Here is a 14,326-nt window from a genome sequence, read left to right as displayed (position 1 = left end):
CTCATCTGACAGTACCCCTGGAAGGTCAAAGGAACACCAAATTGTGATGAGACTGGCACATTTTTAATTCTCTCTCATTACAGCCTCTGTTAAACTACATTACAATAATTGCTTTAGTTCTGCTATGGTATTTTCAGGTCTCTTAATGCAGCTGTCAGCTCAGTGTGCCGGGAACTAACACCAGAAAAAAAAAATCAGAATTAAAAAAAAAAAAAAAAAAAAAAAAAAAAGGAAAGGAGAAGAAACACACAAATGAAATGAAAGCCTGGTGGACTAAAAAAGGGGGGCCAGGACTGGGCCAAATTTGGGATGAGAGCAAATTTGGGATCTGAGCAGCTGGGGGTGCTCCTGTGGGACCTCTGTGAGCTGGAGACAAGGTTTGGATTCTCACATCTCACCACAGGGTTTGCACAAACCCTGGGCATAGAAATGGCAGAGTTTTGCACTCTGCAAGGTCTGGCATGATGGGAAGAGGATGCTGAAGAGGCATTTTGTATTCTGGATTTGCTTGAGAGGTGTTGAAGCACCCCTCCATATGGGGCACTCATTCCAACAGCCCTCTCCTTGGGGCACGAATCTGGGACTAACTCAGCTCTGTGGATTCACTGCAGGACTGACATTTGCTCACAGCACATGGACCATGGAGAGGGAGGATTCAGCATCCACACCGAGGTGTTTGCTCAGCTCAGGAGCCCTCCCAGGAGTTGTGCTCTCTGTGGTTTCAGCTTTCATAGAATTATAGAACCATGGGAGTCGAAAGGGACCCAGAAGGATCATTGAGCCCTGGCTCTGTAAAACCCCCCAAAAATCCCATCTTGTACCTGCAAGTGTTGTTCAAACTCTTCTTGAGCTCTGTCAGGCTTGGGGCTGTGACCATTTTCTGTTGAAGAACCTTTTCCTGACACCCAAACACTCCCTGGCACAGCTCCATGCCATGGTCCTTTTTGCAGCCACCCCTGGATTATTTGTTGCCATTCTCAGACAAGGGAACCAGCTGTGCCTGAGCTCTCCTGGCCATCCCACAGCCAGCTTTGCATCCCAAACCCTCGTGTTCCTCCACATCTGCAGCACCATCTGCACCCCAGCCCCAGAGATCAGCAGCTCCTCATGCAAACCCTCCCTCCCACCACAAGAGAGACCTCCCCACCCTCAGAAATGCTGCCCCAAACCACTGCCTGCTTCAGAAAACCATAAACACTCACTTCAAAGAACAGACACCCCTTCCCTCCCCACATGTGCACTCCAAAAACAATCCCACCACAGAAACATCCCCTTTCTCAACCCCACAGCCTTCCACACATGCTGTCACACTTTCTCCATTCCCACAGCCATCCCACATTCATTAATGCCTCCATAGGAATTTTCAACTGTGTGGAGAATTGTTCATAATTAGTTAACAGGAAAGAAAAATAAAGTCTCCTAAGCTGTCAGCAATCCTCCAGAAAACCAGCAACAGATCTGAGCACCATTTGGTCTAATTAGTCTTGATATTTCACACAACATATTTCTCAATTTTTGGTGGAGAAGAGGATAAAAAAATCCCTCTGAGGAGAACAACAGGAGTATTTTTATAGAGGGATTCAGTGGCAAAGCCAAAGGGAACTCTTAATCAACAAATGTGCATTTATATTCCTTTACTGAATCTTTCACAACAGTTGCTTCTTCTTCTGTTTCTATGGGCATGTGCAGGACTGGGGTGGGGCCAATCTGCAGCTGACATGGATCAAAATAGTTCTTTTGTCAGTATATCCTTAATTTCTCTCCTGTGGTGAGGTTGAAAGCCATTGGTACTGCAGGAGGGTGGGATCTGTTGGTGGAAGGATGCTGAGATTTAGAGCAGAGGATCCAAGAGCATCATTCCCACCTCACACCTTCATGGATATCCACATGAATATCTGTGGATATTTCCATCTCACTTCTTTATGTATATCCACATGAATATCCGTGGATATTTCCACCTCAACACCTTCATGGATATCCACATGAACATCCATGGATATTTCACCTTACATGTTCAAGACTGCACCGAGAGTTGGGCTCTGCTGTCCCATCCCTACAAGTGTCCAAGGCCAAGTTGGACAGAGCTTGGACTAAAACCTGGTTTGGTGGGAGGTGTCCCTGCCCATGGGTTTGAACAAGATGATCTTTAATGCCCCTTCCACCTCACAGCTTTCTATAATTCCCTGATTTTGAGCCTCAGGACAAAATTACACAGAACAAATGAAATCTGCCTCCACTGAGAGGTGCTTTTCAATCCACACATGGCATCTCCAGGGTTCCTCACATTCCTGGGTGGACAGCCAGATTTTGAGGTGACCCCCTCAAAGTGACCATGGTGGTGGTGTCCCATGGAGCAAATTGTGCATGAGGTGTGCAGGAGAAGAGTGTCCTTGTCCCCTCTGCAGTCAGTAGGAAGAAGATGGGTGTTGTCATGTCTTGGGTTGGAAATGGGGGTGTGTGTTCTGTCCCTATCTGTCAGAGCTGGGCAGTTCTCCCTGTCCATGGGGCAGTTTTCTTTATTTCTCCCACAGCCAATCCTCCCTCCAGGAGATCTCTGCTCTCCATGGCCACTGAGTGTCCCTGCAGGGCTGATCCAATTCCAGCATCCCATGGGGAGATGCTCCGCCCAGGGCAGGAGCCAAGCATTCCTACCTGGATCCAATCTGAGCCTGGAACAGCACAGCAGCCTTTGCCCACTGCATTCCCAGAGGAGCAGCTTTCTCCTGCCCTGCATTCCCAGAGGAAGAGCAGGCCCATCTCCAGCAGCCCTGGAGCTGCAGAGGAAAACTGCAGCCTTGTGCAGGATCCCTGCTCCAGCAGAAGCACAGCTGGCACTGCAGGAGGGCTGAGCCCCCATGGGATGGGGCTGTGCCACCCCCCTGACCCACAGGGCTCAGCTCCTGCTCTCACTCTGCCTCTGGTTTGTTTTGTTGTTCATACTATTACATTTGTATTTTTAGCTTTCCTAGTAAAGAACTGTTATTCCCATTCCCATATCTTTGCCTGAGAGGCTTTTAACTTCAAAATTATAATAATTTGGAGGGAGGGAGGTTAAATTTTCCATTTCACAAGAGACTCCTGCCTTCCTTAGCAAACACCTGTCTTTTCAAACCTAGACATGTCACCACATGAAGCATCCAAGAGGGAGGCAGGACTGCAGGTGCCAGTCTCAGCAGTGATTAGGGAAGGAGTCTGGACAGTCACCCAGGGATACAACAGAGAATCTGCCTCTGAGCATGTCACCCTCAGTGATCTCTATCAGGAGAGACAGTTGGTGTGGGCACTGAAATTTCATGTGGTTCATCTCTCATCTGCTTCTCGTTGCTTGAACGACAGCTTTAACTGCACTGGTGATCTCAGCTCGACCCCAGCTGCCTGCAGGGAGCCAGGACACTCAGCTCAGGTGCACATTTGTAGATTAAAGATTCTCCAGAGGGGAGGGGAGTTTATCTGGGTAAACAAAGACATTCAATGGCATTTGTAGTTAAGGATGGATTTATAAACAGGCCAACATGTGAGCTCATGAAGATCTCAGTATCAATGACTAACCCAGGGCTCACAAAATCCTCTAGTTAGGGTGAGATAAAGTACCTTTTGGTGGCTTTAGGATTTTGTTGGATTTAGCAGGGGAATGGAAACCTAAATCCCATAGAGACCAGTTCCTCACAGACCCCAAAACTCAGGAGTTTTTATGGTCTGGTTGGCAAGGTGGTGTTAGGGGTCATAGGTTGGACTTGATTATCTCAAAGCTCTTTTCCAACCTGATTCTGTGATTCTGTGATAGGAGATGCTAAATTTTGGGTGGAAATGTCCATTTGAGATGATCCCAAGACTCTCTGTGCAAGACAGAGCACAGTGGAAGGTGAGAGCCCAGTGAGCTGCAGATCCCAGGTTCTACAAACCTTGGCCATAGGAATGGGATAGATGGCATGGGAAATTAATTCCCAGAAACATTTGGGGCATCCCATGCGTCCTGCTGTAACCATCCTTGGATAAACAACAATTCTGATGAACTCTCAGCTAACAAACTGTAAAAATTTCACCCCCTCACAAAAAACCCTCTGTAGGAAGTCCAACATCACCTATTCTAAGGACTTGGAAAGTATTTACATTATACTCCCAAAATATTTTAATTGATTTTTTGTTGTTGTTTAGGAAAAAAAAAATCAAACTCTGCTGTTAATTGATCCCTTGGCAGCTCCAGAAAAACTCTGGCATTGTTTATGCAGAATTTTGTCAACTTTAGGAGAAAATCAGTCCTGGGAAGAGGACTTTTACTCTGCAGTGTTAGGACTGAAAGAAACAAGAGTCAGTGAGTAAAGGATGGGCATCTTTGGCATAAATACTGAAAAATAAAGCTTTCCCACCCTCAAGGGATGGGAGGGCACAGAGACTTTGAAAACAAAAGTAATGTGAATTTATTTCTTCACACAGAGCAACTGAGGCCCAGGGATGAGAAGCCAGGACATTTCCCAGCACTGAAGAGCAATTGAGGTGTTGTCCCATCTCCTGGGACATCTCCCATGTCCAGGATTTAACATGATGGATTCTGGAATCAGTCTGGCCCCCAGACTGGGAATATTCATTTTTCAAAGTATTTTCAAGCCTATTTTTGAGCTTATTTCAGTAGTTAGGAGTAAAGGTGATCACTTACAGGTATGGTTGAGGTATTTAGTTTTAAAAATCTCTGCTTTAAGCTCTTAAGGTTCATTATAACCTCAGGAATTCAGTCTTCTGGTAGACTAATAACCATTAGATCAAGAAGCAGGGTCACAGAGCAAATGGTGGGGACAAATGTAAAGATTTCCCCATTCAGCCATTAATACAGGAGCGCAAAAGCTGATTTTATTCATTTATTTTACATTTATGGTACAGAGGAAGGAGGAGAGGGGTTTTATTGAAGCAGGAAGAGACACGAAGGGGAAGATATTTAGCATCTGGATTGGAACCTGTCTGCAAGTTTAACAGCTGTTTTTACCAAATGGGAGCAAACCTCCCCCAAAACCAACGAGCCGTGGTGTGTACAGCGCTAAATCTTCAAGGGGAAAAAAGGAAAAGGAGATTTAAACTGGCCTGCTGTCTCCATCAGCGATCCTGCAGGGAATTTTGAGGTTAATGTGGGTCCTGGCTGTCCACCTGACCCAGCCTCCCTGCTCCCCTGAGCTGGGTATGGAAATCTTTTCCGTTTGCTGTCTTCAAGTAGGGAACAGCTCAGCCAGGGAGCGGTAATGGAGCCCAGCAGGGAGCAGCTGTGTTCATCTGTTGCTTTGTGGATGAAAAATGTTGCCTGAAATACACAGAAGAAACCAAATCCCTGCTCTCTGCAAGCCCTTCGTGAGCCCCAGTGCTTGGTATCCGTGAGGAAACCTTTCACACTCCACAGGGGAAGAGCCTGAGGATGTGAGAGGAGAGGTGGAGCAGTAAAAAATATAGAATTCTTATCCCTGGCTGGAGATATCATCCACAAATCCATCCCCATGGCTCACTCCCTCCTCCTCCACAAAAGCCAAAGGTGTCCCTAAATATCCAGTGGAGTTCATGTCCAGTACCAGAGCTGCAAATGACACCAGGAGGGACAAGGTTTGACATTCTCTAGGGGTAGATTTTGGCCTTGCTGCATTTGGTCCTGTATGGCTCAGGGCCATGAAAGAACTGATGGACTGAAGGTAGGCAGTGGTGCCTCATTTTGCACACATTTTTGGAGCAGTCATAAAACCCAAACTCATAAAACCCAAACTGCTTCCCAGGGCTCCATGCAGCTCCAAAGCAGCTTCCCCCATCATCAGATCTGAGGCTTTACCAGCACATGCTCCTTCATGGAATGGGTTTGGGCAGTCATGGAACCTGGGCTGAACCTCCTTGGAATTCCTCCTTTGCAGCCTCAAAAGCAACAGGTGCTTGGGAAGATCCCCAGAGGCTTTTTCTGTCCTTGTGGGCTCTTCTGTGCACAGCTCTGGGTGTGAAGGTAGTCTGACCAGACAAAGAAAAGCTCTTCACTCTATTTCACACCTACTTCTAGGATTCATATTCCTTCCTTCCTTCCTTCCTTCCTTCCTTCCTTCCTTCCTTCCTTCCTTCCTTCCTTCCTTCCTTCCTTCCTTCCTTCCTTCCTTCCTTCCTTCCTTCCTTCCTTCCTTCCTTCCTTCCTTCCTTCCTTCCTTCCTTCCTTCCTTCCTTCCTTCCTTCCTTCCTTCCTTCCTTCCTTCCTTCCTTCCTTCCTTCCTTCCTTCCTTCCTTCCTTCCTTCCTTCCTTCCTTCCTTCCTTCCTTCCTTCCTTCCTTCCTTCCTTCCTTCCTTCCTTCCTTCCTTTCTTTCCTCCCTTTCCTCCCTTTCCGGGACCCTGTGGGATGACTGAGTCCAGCTCCTGGCCCTGCACAGGACCATCCCCACCTTGTGCCTGAGGATATTTTCTTTTCTCTTTTCCAGTCACCAATTCCCACTTTTCCCTGCCCCTCTCACACCCCCATGAAGCTCCCTGCAGAGGATGTGCAGACACTCAGGACACACCAGCCTTGTTCCCACCCAAGGATTTATCAGCTGCCAGAGCTCTCTGCTCCAGGATCCTCCCACATCCCTGCCACCTCCTCCCCGTGCAGGAGGAGCAGGACCCAGTGCTTTATGACCCTTGTCACCAGCAGATTAATGAAAGCTGGGAGGACAGAGGGGGTCACAGCACGTGAACCACGACCAGACCCCACCACCACCCACCCCTCTGGCACGGGGATGATTTCTGCCTCAATCTCCCACCCTGACAAGCTGCAGGACAAATGGTGAGCTCTGGTGATAAAAGGGAGCCTGATCATTAAACACAGGGCTGGGATGAGCTGGATCACATCCCTGGGATGATGCTGTAGTATGGGGAAGGCTGGATAAGATTTTGGGCTTTCCACACCTCATTGTTTTGTCTAGCACAGCCTGGCTTTGTTTTGCGGCTCCCTTTGACATAATCTTCGAAAATACATCTGAATTTCCTTCCTAGACAAGTATCATCCATTTCCTTTCCTTGTGCCATCTGAGATGCTCCAGGCTAGCAGATGTGACACAGACTGAGGCTCCCAAGCCCTTTGGAAATTGTGCTGGGGCCAGGTAGGGAATGGGATGTCTAAAATGACACCTATTTGCAGACAACCCACGGGCCTGGCTTCTCCCAGGCTCAGCAGCAGCCAAGTAAACTCTTCCTCATGCCTGGAAACATTCCCACCATTTGATTTGCACAATATTCCTTCAAATTTCACAGTTCCTGGCAGGAGGAAGGTCTGAAGTCACCCCCAAAAGTCATGACAGGTTTATTCACTGAAAGAGTGCCACCACCATGGGTTTATTCAAGATTTCCTGCCAGTAGGCAAATAAAAATGTCAGAGAGCAAGAAGTTATTTTAAATAGCTGAGGTTCTTAGTGAGATGAAAATTGATATTATTAATATGGGATGAAGTCACTTTTGTCTAGGATCCCAACTCTAATTTCTGTGGCATTGCCTGCACCTCATGATGGCATTTTTAGAATTAAAATTTTCCCCCCCCCCAAAAAAATCTGTGCTGTGACTTAGCGGAAAAGTGGAGAGAGAGGAAGAAAAACTTCAACATTTGGGGATTTGTTTTGGTGAAGCTATGCAGGTTTGAGTTTCCCTTGGAAATGTGCAATTTATTATCTCTGTCCCAGCTGTTGTCTGTCTGGAAAGCTGAGAAGGAATCTGGATGTCTTGCACCTGGGGAGCAGGTGGATTTTGGGCAGGACATTGATTGGACTGAGGTGCTCCTGAGATCCAGCCCAGTCTCCCAGGAGCAGCTGATCACACGCTCCAAGACTGAATTTTCACCGGAGATGGAAGCAGGAGAGGGACTGGGGAATGAGGAATTGCAAGAGAGATAAGAAGAGGAGGAGGGTAAAAAACAATCCCCAAAGACGTTTCCAAAATGAACATCTGTTAGGAGGGAGTGTGGGAGATAAAATAATAATAATAACAACAACAGCAGCATAAACAACTCGACTCTCCTCCCTGCTTCTGAATCCCTCCTTTTCTCCCTCTTGCAGGAATAACTTGGCTGAGGATCTGCTCCCTGCCACGTCCCGAGCTCTCTGTCAGGAAGGGAAAGTTTCCTGGTGGCTCAGAGTTTTGCAGAGCACATCCCAGGTGTCAGATGCAAGAGGAAAGTTGAAAGAGAGAAAAAAAATTTGTTCAGCGGAGCATCAAAAGCAAATATTCCTTTGGCACTGTCATTGATTCCACACCTTCCCCCAGAAGTTCCTCGCCGTTATTCAAATCACTTTATCCCGTTAATCCACAAAAGGCAGGTGAGATTAGGCTGGGCTGGCAGAGAATTGCAAATATATTATTGGGATACTTTCTGTGGAGACAAATAGGCCTTAAAGCGCCTTAATGCCTGATGCCAGAACGCCGTGCTTAATTAAGCAGCTACAGGGGCCATTTACAAATGTGATTTCTGCATTGATTATCTATAACTCTCCCCGCAGCCCCTATTAACAGCCTCCTGTGGAGAGGATTGTTTCCCATAAGTGGCTCATCCAGGGAGATGGGGTGGCTGCCTTTGTCAGGCGTCCTATTCCAAACGATCAGCCTGAAAATATTGACTAATCAGCAACAAATGTGGATGGGGCAGAGGAGGAGGGATAAATCTCCTCGGGGGCTCGTCGGGGGAGGACAACAGTGATGAATCTGCAGATTAAAAGGCTGTTGAGTTATCATTAGGAAAGGATAGGATGTGTAAAAGTGTTCTAGGCCAGACCCCAAAGCTTGTCCTGTGTGTTTGTGCAGAAGGCTGGGTAAAATTAGCCCAAGGTAAGAGGGAGAGATTTGGGTGCCCTGTTGAGGTGGTCACTCAGTAAAGTGTCCAGAGGGAACTCTCAGAGCCAGGACAGGCTGGTTGTAAAACCCTTCCCAGGAGGATCTCAGAACAATATGCAACATTTTCTAGCATAACTTCCCATTGATTTCTATGGTGTTGTTCTGCTGTAAATCACCTGTTCTCTGCCCTTAAATAACCAAGATTTACAGCCTCCCTGCCAAGAGGGATAGCCAGGAACAGAGATGGTTCTTTGTCTTCCCATCAGGAGCTGCTGGCTGCCTTATGTGCAATTTGAACAACAAGATTTGGGCAAGACTGGGAAAAAGCACAAGAGAATCCCCCCAAATGGAGGATCCAGCAGGAAGGGCACACAAACACCTGTCCAAAGGACACTTCAGGGGTGAGGCATCCACAAGTTCTCTTGGCAGGAGAGAGGGATAGCCAGCATCTCTAGCAACAAAAATAACATGATCCCTTGCAGAGAAAAGCCTCCAGATTTCTAAAGGCAGGGGGTTTGGTTTGGTTTTTTTTTCAAAAAAGGGACTTTTTCTGCTCTGGAAGGAACAGGTTGGTGCCCACTTGGGTCAGTGAAGCAAAGGCATCATCCCTCAGCTGTTGGATGGAGCCAGCCCTATCTGTTGGATTTTTCCTGAGAGGACCATGGGGATGAAATCTGCCTTTTTCTAACTGCCTGTGTGCCCTGGGGAGGAGAGGGAAAAGCAGCAGGCACAGAAAAAGAAAAGGAAAAACAAAAAAGGGAAAAATATGTCAATAATTTAAGAGACGAAGCTCCTGCCACGGAACCCAATCTCTTCCAGGCGCCCGCAGCAGCTTTTGGACACCTTGATTAATCGTAACTGGCTACATATTATTTCCCTATAAGCAAACTACAATGTTACTCATACAAACAGCTTAATCTTGACAGCTGCAAAATGCCAGGATTTAATGTGGGACGGAGGGAGTTTTGCCATATGTTGCCACTCCGGGCCTGAGACGTTCTAATCCGCAGCATATTGCCTGCCGGAAACAGCCATTTCAGGGAATGCCTCCCTTCCCTTTTAATTGCATTTGTTGTCTCCAGTTCACGTTGGCTTTTCGTTTTCCTGCCAGCACGGAATAAATCAGTCTCTCATGGCGGGGGGGAGCTTGGGTTGGGTTGTTTCCTTCTCTCGGTTCCTGTTCTTGAGGAAAGGGGGTTGAGTGTCAGAACCCTGATGGTCCTGGATGATCCAAGCCCCAGCCAGGGGGAATTGGAGCCCTGGCAGGGGGGTCAGAGACCCTGGCATGCAGCCAAAGACCCCTGTGGCTTTGAGTTTGACCCATGGAACAAATTACCACCTCTGTATGAAGAATTAAAGGTCACAAAACATTTATATAGCATAATAGTAGTAGTTATAGGGTAAAAAGCAAAATTTTGGGGGGTTTACTACAGGGGTCTAGGAGGCAAGATGGAGGGATCTGGGTGTTGTCCTGTTCTTCTTCCTTCTTCTTCCTAGCCTCCATCTTCTGGGTGATGGCAGCTCTTTGGGATTGGTGTAGAGTAGAAAGTCACTGTCTAACATAGGTGACAGGTATTGGAACATAACTGTAAATATCAAATATGTAGCTTATGGTGTAAAAGATAACACCAGCCCTGTGGGTAGGCAGTGTGCCTCAGACTGACCTGCAGAACAGACCTCTGTGGGTCTGAGAGAAAATACTGTGGATAAGAAATAATAAACAACCTTGAGAACGTGAGCCGAAGACTCCTGACTTGTTCTTTGACAGCTGGGCTGGGGAAAAGAGACTTTTAACACACACCTCTGGATCTTCCTGACCAGAGAAAATCCTGAGAGTTGAGGAGTTCTTGTAGGGCTCGGGGTCACACACCCATCCTGGCTAGTCCCACTCCCAGCCCACTGTCCCACAGGCTGCCAGGTCAGGAGAGGCTTCCTGATCATGTCTGTGCTCACTGGAATTGCCAGATGGCTTGTGCAGGCAAGACTTTTCATCTCCTTTTCTTCTCCTGCTTGCTAATCCCCTTTTCCTTGATGAAACGACCTGGCATGGCAGTGTTAATTTCAGCTTTTTCCTGCTCTCTGTCTGAAATTCGAGGAGGTGGTCAAGTTGTCCACTCCTGTTTGGAGATGTGAGCATGGGGAAGCCAGAAGGCCATGCCAGGGTGAAAGAGAAATGCTCAGGAGAGGATAAATTGGTTGGTTTAAGTGTGTCCCCACCTTTTTCTCTCTCTCAAAACCTATTCCCCATTAGTGGAATATGTGGAAAATGCACCACTGCTGCTTGATCCTGAGCAGGAATGAGGTACTGTGGGAACCATCTGAGTGGTGGTGGACAACAAATAAGAGAAGTCCTCTGTATCCTTCATTTTCCAGCACCAGGTAAGGCAAGCCTGGAATTTTACTCCAGCTGTGATCGAAGCAGAACCCTGGGAACACACAACTGTACAAAAATGACCCAGGATAAGTGGAAATCAGCCATGTCACCACCTTCCATGCAAGATCTCTGCTGTTCCTCCAACACAGAATCATTTAACTTGGGAAGAACCTCTAAGATCATCAATTCCAGCTGTTTACCCAGCACTACCAAAGCCACCACTGCTCCATGTCCTAAACACTCCTGCCTGCACCTCTGTATTTGCTGTCCCTTGGTTTTCTGCGGGTGGCCATCCTTTCTGACCAAGGAAGGGAATTTTTTGCACTTCACCATTTTTTTTGCAAAGGTTTGGTTGGTTTGCACCTGTGATTTTCCTTTGCAGCTGCTGAAAAAGGAGAAAGTTTTAGCCACCAAACTATTACAGCTCCTGCAGGCTCTCAGAAGGCTTGGATGCAGTTTCCAGCTGTGTTGCAGAATTCCTGTGTGACCCAGCTCATGCAATTTTTATAAGTTTCATTTTTTTCCCCCCTTATGAAAAAGGGAAACAAACAAAATACCTATTTTTCTCCCTGTTCCACTGCTCTTCCTGCTGGTTCCTACCCAATTGCTCTGTTACATCCTTATGGGGTGGATGAGCCCTCAAATTTAAGTCCCTTTCTCTGACAGTGGTGTCCACCTCACAGTCCCTTTTTATGCCATAAAGGCAGGATTCTCCATGGACACTGGAGGCAGGAGAGGAAAGCCATGAGGTTAAATTGCAGCAGAAACAGTGAAAAGTGAGGGAAATTGGGGAAGATTGTTCCGATCCTTGGAGCAATCCTGCTCATTGTTTGTCAGGGGGCAAAACCATTGTCCAACTTGTCCCTGGATCTCTGGAAGTGGATCCTGGATCTCCAGCACCCTGATGCTCTTGCCCTTTGACATTCCTCATGGGCTAGATCTCCCTGTCACAGTAAGATCCCAGACTTTGCTCCCTCCTGCCCACTCTCCATGAAAAGAGCCCCTGTTCCTCCCAGGAAGGTGCCTGAGGGCAGACTGATACATGATGCATTTTGTTAGTCAGATCTGTGCCATGACTCAAATGATGGAAAGGCACATGGTAATTCTTTGGGCTAAATAATTCACGTTAAAGCACTTCTTTGTTGCCCCTTTTACCACATAAATCCATAACTCAGCGTGGAAAGGGGAAAGAAAGGTTAATTGCCCACTTGCCCGAGTGGAATTGTGATGGGATTCATCTTCCCCCATCTCAGATGTCTGGTGACAGTACCCACAACTCAAATTCATGTCTTTTATGCAAAGCAATTGCTGCACTGCTCTTCTTAGGAGCACAACATGAACAGGAAGAACTGGAAAATCACTGGAACAATTTTCCTGCCTAAAAGGCAATGAAATATTGAAGTTTTTCCTCTAGATGTGGTGCAAAGGCTTCACCTGTGCCCAGTGTGGGAGCTGCTGGGGTGGGAGCAGGGTTAAATTGTGGCTGCTCATAATGAACTATCTAATCATGGAATATTGCAATGGATTGAGTGGGAATGGACCTTAAGGATCATCTTGTTCCAGTTTCTGCCATGTTAGGACACCTTCCACCATCTCAGGTTTCTCCAGCCCCAGTGTCCAGGCTGTCCTTGGACATTCCAGGGATCTAGGGGCAGCCACAGCTGCTCTGGGAATTCCAGCCCAGCCAGGAATTCCTTCCCAGTATCCCATTTGACCCTGCTCTCTGGCAGTTTTAAGCCATTCTCCCTTGCCCTGTCCCTCCATCCCCTGTCCAAAGTCTTTCTCCAGCTCTGCCACATCTCCTTTAGGGTACTGGAATGTTCTACAAGATCTCCCTGGAGATTTTTCTTCTCCAGGCTGCCGAGCTGCTTGGGGAGCTTCCATCAGTCCTGATCTAAGGGACCCTTAAAAGAAAATCCACTCTTGCCTGGTTACTTGGACAAACCTTGTGAGCAGTGGGAGAAAGGAGCACCTTCAGACACCTCACACTTTATCCTGCAGCTGTGGCCTCCAGGAGAAAATTATAGATTGTGCCTTGGATATTGGAATGATTTGGGGGTGAGTGGCTCAGACACAAACTCTGCTCAGTGGCCAGGGGATGTCTAAGGTCAAACCAAATGAATTCCAGCTGGAATGGAGCTAGGCTCCATCCAGCCTCAACTGCACTCAACAGCAGATCAGACAGGTCATGGAAAATTGTCCAGTGTTGCAGTAAGGTGGAAAAATCATAAAGAAAGGCTTAGTAAAACCCAGCCTGCTCTCCTGGAATCAGTGGCTGGCCTTGTCAAAGCTGGCACTTTGCAAGTTCCCATGTGAAAGCAATCGTGGTGTGAGCAGTTCATTAACATAACAATCAATTACTGGGTAAAAAAAAAAATCCATTTTGCACCTGTATAAACTGGTTTTAAGCTGTTAGATAGAAAAATGAAAAATATCTCTCACAAACAACTTTCTCTACATGTAAGAGAGTTTGAGTGACCAATAAATACAGAATAACAATTACTAACCAATAAAGTAATTGGCAAGAAATCTCATAACCAATTGGAGTCCCACACGAGGTCTGTAAAAGTGTATAAAAAGGAGTTATGTGAATAAAGAATGGCCTTTTTTCCACCATGAAGAACATGGAGTCTGTGTGATTTATTCCCATAGTCCAGGACTCTTTCCCTGCTCTTTCCTCTCTTCCTGGCAGTAGATAAAGTTGTTATTTTAAGCATAACACATTTGCACACGAATGGGGATCCATGTCACGAGCAACAAATCATGTCTGAGCTTAGCAAGAGTGAATACCCACACACCTTGTGTGTGCTGTCCCTGCTGTCCCCAAACCACAGCTGCCAGCTCTGGAAGAGCGTCTGGATTGGAGCACACTTTCTGAGTTTGTCATCTCTTTTAGAGCAGCAAGAAATTTTATTGTTTAATTTTTATTTTTTTTGTGCTAGCAAATACTTTACCTGTAAAATAAACATTTTTTACCTACTTTTCTCCAAAAAAGTATTTTTCCTAAACCAGTTAAAAAAAGAGACGATTAAATTTACTTTCTAGAAGAACCCCTTGAGAAGTTCTCTCCCAAATTTACCCTAAACCAAGACACATACGTTATTGGTGACTTTATGATCCTTGTATCCCCATTCATCTGTTTAGCCCAG

The 14,326-nt window shown here is 46.6% G+C and overlaps 1 long non-coding RNA gene across 1 annotated transcript; it reads left to right on the top strand.

Moving 5' to 3' along the window:
- The first annotated feature begins 7,648 nt into the window (after positions 1-7,648).
- On the top strand, positions 7,649-10,350 carry LOC135301209 (uncharacterized). Its single transcript, XR_010362938.1, has 3 exons — positions 7,649-7,882; positions 8,032-8,292; positions 9,070-10,350. It is a non-coding gene; the product is annotated as an uncharacterized LOC135301209 (long non-coding RNA).
- The last annotated feature ends 3,976 nt before the right edge of the window (positions 10,351-14,326 follow it).

This window comes from Passer domesticus, chromosome 5 (assembly GCF_036417665.1).
Source record: "Passer domesticus isolate bPasDom1 chromosome 5, bPasDom1.hap1, whole genome shotgun sequence".
NCBI lineage: Eukaryota > Metazoa > Chordata > Aves > Passeriformes > Passeridae > Passer > Passer domesticus.
The sequence above is the reverse complement of the archived record's forward strand: the minus strand, read 5'-3'. Positions and strand labels throughout refer to the sequence as shown.